Source organism: Rattus norvegicus, chromosome 17 (genome assembly GCF_036323735.1).
Source record: "Rattus norvegicus strain BN/NHsdMcwi chromosome 17, GRCr8, whole genome shotgun sequence".
NCBI classification, from domain to species: domain Eukaryota; kingdom Metazoa; phylum Chordata; class Mammalia; order Rodentia; family Muridae; genus Rattus; species Rattus norvegicus.
Window position 1 is genome coordinate 25,328,446 of NC_086035.1, and position 5,751 is coordinate 25,334,196.

Below are 5,751 nucleotides of genomic sequence, written 5' to 3' on the forward strand. Positions count from 1 at the left end.
AGTCCTGTACCAGCTATGTAAGCAAGCCAATGTCCATACAATGGCTGAGGAAGAAACACAAGTCTATTTGTCAAAGGCACAATTGTTTAGATGGGGAATTCTCAGAAACCTTTCAACCGGCCTTAAAAATCAGCTAATGAATCCTTACAATACAATTCTAATAAACAAAGCTGTTTGAATATGTATATTTCCACTTAAATTTAGAAGATAATACTCTTAATAATGTAAAGATTTGAAAAGAGGATTCTATATAGCAACATGTAAAGTTTTTGGGGAAAGTGTGAACCTCTTTTTATAACATACTCTTCTGTTGCTTGCACAAGGGTTTGTAAAGAATCCAAATTAATTTCAAAAGTGATATGCAAATTCAGACCAGGACTATCTTGAAAATGGCTTCAGAACTTCCTGCTCAGGACACTGTACAGAGAGCCCAAGAATCACAGACTCGGTTAACCTACAAGAGTCTAGAACACAGAAATAGATACACATGCATATTTATTTTCTACAAAATGACCACCAGAACATGGATAAAAGTTAATCTTTTCCACAGATTGTGCTGAAAATGAAACCTTAATATCGAACACCCTACGAAAAATACTAATTTGAGGCAGATCATGAAACACCATAGTAGAAAGTGAATCATTTTCAGAAAAATATGTAAAGTAAAACTTCAAACTTGGAGAAAGCAAATGAATCTAAGACAGTTGAAAAGGAAAAAAGCATAAATGAAATTATATGTAGCCAGAAGTAAGTTTCAGATCTTCAATGGTACTGATGAGAAAAATAGGTAAATTACTCAGTATTATTTATTAGAATAATAATAAAATTATTAGAATAATTAAATATAGAATTATAGAGTAATTAGAATAATAATTATTCAAAGGAAATACTTGAAAATAATATTAAGGATAGGCCTAATAAATAATAACATAATAATATAATATTAGTTTAACAATAGATGTATGTTTGACTTTCAGAGCTCATCAATAACAGCTGAAAGTATTGGAATGGATTCCATGGACGTTTAAATGAATGACACTGAAGTCTGAGTTACCATCACTTCGAGAGATACAGGTCATGTGACCCAATGTGGCTAAAGTTAAAATGACTGACAACACCACAGGTAGGCAAGGATATGGACCAATGAGTGTTCTAGTACGTTGTTGCTGAGAGAGTGAAGAAGCACAGCTGTGTTTTAAATCTGCTTAGCAGTTTAAAAAGTTAAATGTAAACCAGTCATGTGACATAGCTACACTAAAGCAGTCCTATAAGCATGCTTATGGAATTATATACATATGATCATTGGGACACTGTAAGTGACTATTCCTTTGGCTTTATGTATGACAGAGAAAGGTTAGAAATAGGCCAGATGTCCATCAGAAAGTGAATAAACGGATTCCTACAGTGAAATACTGCTATTGGGTAAAAACAACCAATCGTTAATACCTAGAAACATAGAAGTCTCAAAACTATTAGGCCAAATTAAAGAAGCTTTACATTAATGGTATTCACACCCACACGCACGCGCGCGCGCGCGCACACACACACACACACACACACACACACACACTATGTATAGATATTATACATATATGAAATAAGCAAAGAAATCAATGGCTATGAAAATTCAGACCGTTGATGACATGGGCACATGACCAAGTGACAAGCCGCAGAGACTGGACACGATCTATTGATAGGATTGGAGATGCAGGCATGTGTGCATCCATTAAGAGTCAGTGAGTGTGTGCTTAGCAGCACAAGTCTCTTCTATGGTAAATTTCATAGTGGAAGGTAAGGATAGTAAACAAACATTGAGCTCCACTGATCTCCACACTGAATATTTAGGAGGATTCTAAGCTCTTCATGGGGAAATGGATAATGGGTACACACACAATAAAATCACCTCATTGAAGTGTCAGCTGTAAATGCATGCTGTGACTATGACAGCATTCACTCTCCGTATTATTGTATGTTTGAAATCTTCATCATATTCTTGTATTTTATGACTGCACTGCTTAAACTAGACTCTGAGAGCAACAGATGACGTACTTGGTGCTTGGTGTATTGTGAGTGCTGACTCAATGGGGTTAGTCAGGCTCCTCCAGAAGGGTTTACAGAATGTTCATATTATGGGGAATTTGTTAAACTGCCTCTGGAGATTAGAGGTTGGACAGTCCTGTGATGGCGTATGCAGGCTGGAGAGTGGGGAAGCCAGCTGCACATCCAGAAAGCTCTTAGTTTCAGAGCAAGAGGGATCAAGAATGGAGTCTCACTTGAAGGCTTAAGAGAGGAAGCCTCTTTGGCATCACTGTATGTAGAGCCCTCAAAGCAGTGCTTAGGGCTGGTTACCAAGAAAAAAAATACACACACATAACCAGCAAGTTATTGACACATCTACTGACATTCATTAGACTACTAATTTTAAAGTCTCTATGTATGGGGGATTGATTGTGCAAGAGGGAAATTGTGCAAGAAGGAAATCTCTGGGGCTGGGGATGGTTCAATGGACAAAGCAACTTCCACATAACTATGAGGACTGAAATTGAATCATCAGCACACACACACACACACACACACACACACACACACACACACTATTTGAATGATGTGTCAGTCTGTCTGAGATCCCTGCTCTTGGGAGGTAGAAACACTGCATTCCCAGGCAAGCTTACTAATTAGCTTAGGTCAATCCGCACACTCTAGGCCCTGCCTCAGTGATTAAACGGACAGGAGGAAGACGTCCAATCATCAATGTCAAGCTCTGGCTCCATGCACATGTACCTAAACACATGTGAGTGTGCATACATACATGTGCTGCATACACTCATAAATAGGAAGTCAATGGGGGTTCTGCCTGCTTTCTTTCCCTCTTGCTGACTGTGGCAGTGATCTTATATACTTGCAGTGCAGTTAAGAATGGATTTGTAGCCATTGCATTTGGGGGATCTCATGGGCTTCATTAGCAGGATGACCCTGTTATCTGCTATCTCCACTGCAAATTTAGAATATAATTTTCCTTTAAATAAGTTTAGACAGGATAGACCATAAAATTCAGGTCCCCCCCCCCCTTTTTAAAAGACAATACAGATGTTAGGAGCATCTGTAGCCATTGTTGGAGGCCATACCCAGAGATCTGCCATCTCAAGAGAGCAAAACATCTCACTAATAACAGGAAACAAATGAGTTTTGGTCCTCTGTATGAACGTAAGCCCATTTAAACTAGTAAGTGAGAAACACAATTGTGGAGGCCCAGCACAGTCTATTTTCTTGAGCTGTATTTTACAAAGGAAGTCCACTCAATCCCAATTGACTTAAAAGCAACACAACAGTTTTCATTTACTAACAATGGCTCATTGAGTGCTTTTCCACACAGGTACTGGTTAGAATATCGTGAGCAGTGCTCTGAAGCTTTGCAAAAGTGAAGCATACCCATGCCTGTCTTCACATCACATCCTTCCTGGGTGGAATGAAATATTATCAAATGCATATACTGACTCAGGGGAAGTGATACATAACCCCTGTCTTTAATTGTGATCCAGTGCACTCTCCAAGTAGAAGTTAGGTTTCAGGAACCTTCCCTCAACTAGAGGCATAGTTTGTTCTTAGTTTACAGCATTTCGAGCTCTGAAATAGAAGGCAAGCATAGCACCACACACTTGCAACCCCAGCTATTAGGAGAAAGAGGCAGAAGAATCTGCTGTTCAAGGTCACCTTCAATGACACAGTGAGTTCAAAGCCCGTATGGTCTGTAGAACTGTCTCAAAACAAGAAAAGATCCTAAAATAATGATCCTTATACTTCCGATGTGTGGAAAAACTAATACTAGGCACATGTGTAAACAAACATTTTTAAATTTAATTTTTTTACTTATTCACTTTACATCCTGCTCACCGCCTCTCTCCTGGCCTCCCCCCACCACAATCCTTCCCCCAATCCCTCTTCCCTTTTGCCTCTGAGCAGGTTGGGGCCCTTTTGATATCTCTCCACCCTGGTACTTCAAGTCTTTGAGAGGCTTGGTGCTTTCTCTCCCACTGAGGCCAGACAAGGCAGCCCGGCTGGAATAACATATCCCATGTGCATGCAACAGTTTTTGGAAAAGCCCTCGCTCCAGTTGTATGGAACCACATGATGACTGATCAGCCTGTCTACTGCATATGGGCAGGGAGGCCCAGGTTCAGCCCCTGTATGCTCTTTTATTGGTGGTTCAGACTCTGAGAACCCCAAAAGTGCAGGTTAGTTGACTCTGTTGGTCTTCCTGGGGCATTCCTGTCCCATTTGGGTCCCAGAATCCTTCCTCCTGTTCTTTAACAAGAGCCTTCAAAGTTCTATCCACTGTTTGGCTGTGGGTGTCTGCATCTGTCTAAGCCAGCTGCTGGGTGGACCTCTTAGAGGACATCCATTCTAGGCTCCTGTCTGCAAGCACAACAGAGTATCGTTAATAGTGTCGGGGATTGGTGCTTGCCCATGGCATGGGTCTTAGTTTGGGCTGGTTATTGATTGGCCATTGCCTCAGTCTCTGCTCCGTTACACATACCTGCATTTGTTGTAGACAGGATAAATTTGGGGTTGGAAATTTGGTGGGTGGGTTGGTGTTTCTGTCACTCCACAGGGGTTCCTGCCTAGCTACAGGAGGTGACTTTTTGAGGTTTCACATCCCAATCTTGTGAGTCACAGACAAGGTCCTCACCACTGATTCTTGGGTACCCCCTTATCCCAGGTCTCTGACTCTCACCTCGTCATCCTGTCAGTTGCAGATTCCCATTCATTCTCATAGCCATCGAGCCATCTTTCCTGCCTCTCCCCACACCTTAATTTGAACACCCCAATTCCTGTCCCCATCTCCTCTTTCTCCCATTTCCCCCCTCCATCTGCCTTCTATTTTATTCCCCCCCTCTATGTGAGATTTAAGCTTCCTTGATTGTGCCTTCTTTCTTGTATAGCTCCTTTGGGTCTTTGAAGTGTACCATGACTGATACCCACTTGTAAGGAAGTAAGTAAGTAAGCAAGTAAGATATGCCATGCCTGTTTGTGACTGAGTTACCTCACTCAGGATGATATTCTCAAGTTCCATTCATTTCCCTGCAGAATTCATGACGTCTTTGCTTTTAATAGCTGAATAGTATTCAGTTGTACAGATGTTACACGTGAGGGACATCTAGGTTGTTTCCAGTTTCTGGCTATTACGAATAAAGCTGCTATGAACATAGTACAGCAAGAGTCTCTGTGGGATGATAGAGCATCATTTGGGTAATGTATAGCTGGGCCTTGAGGTAGAACTATTTTTAGTTCTCTGAGAAAGCACCAAGTTTGATTTCCAAAATGATTGTACAAGTGTGCATTCCCACCAGCCTTGAAGAAGTCTTCTTCTTGCTCCACATCCTCACCAGCATGTGCTATCACTTGAGATTTTGATCTCTGCAGTTCTGACTGATATAAGGTGGAACCTAAAACTTCCATATGTTATATATGTATAGGTGTATGTGTATATGCATGTGCATGTGCATGTGCATGCTGTATGTATGTGTGTATATGTATACATGTGACTTTAACAGGGGAATTAAGATATTATGTTGGCAATTAAGATATTTGTGATATAACAAATAAACCAAGCTTTACCCGATATCATTAATCATTATGCAAAATAGTATACCTCTATTTCTGAGAAACATGTTGTTATGCCAATCTAATTTGGCATACGTTGCCTGGACCATCCCCGAGCCACACCCACTCAGAGTCAACTCCCAATAAAGG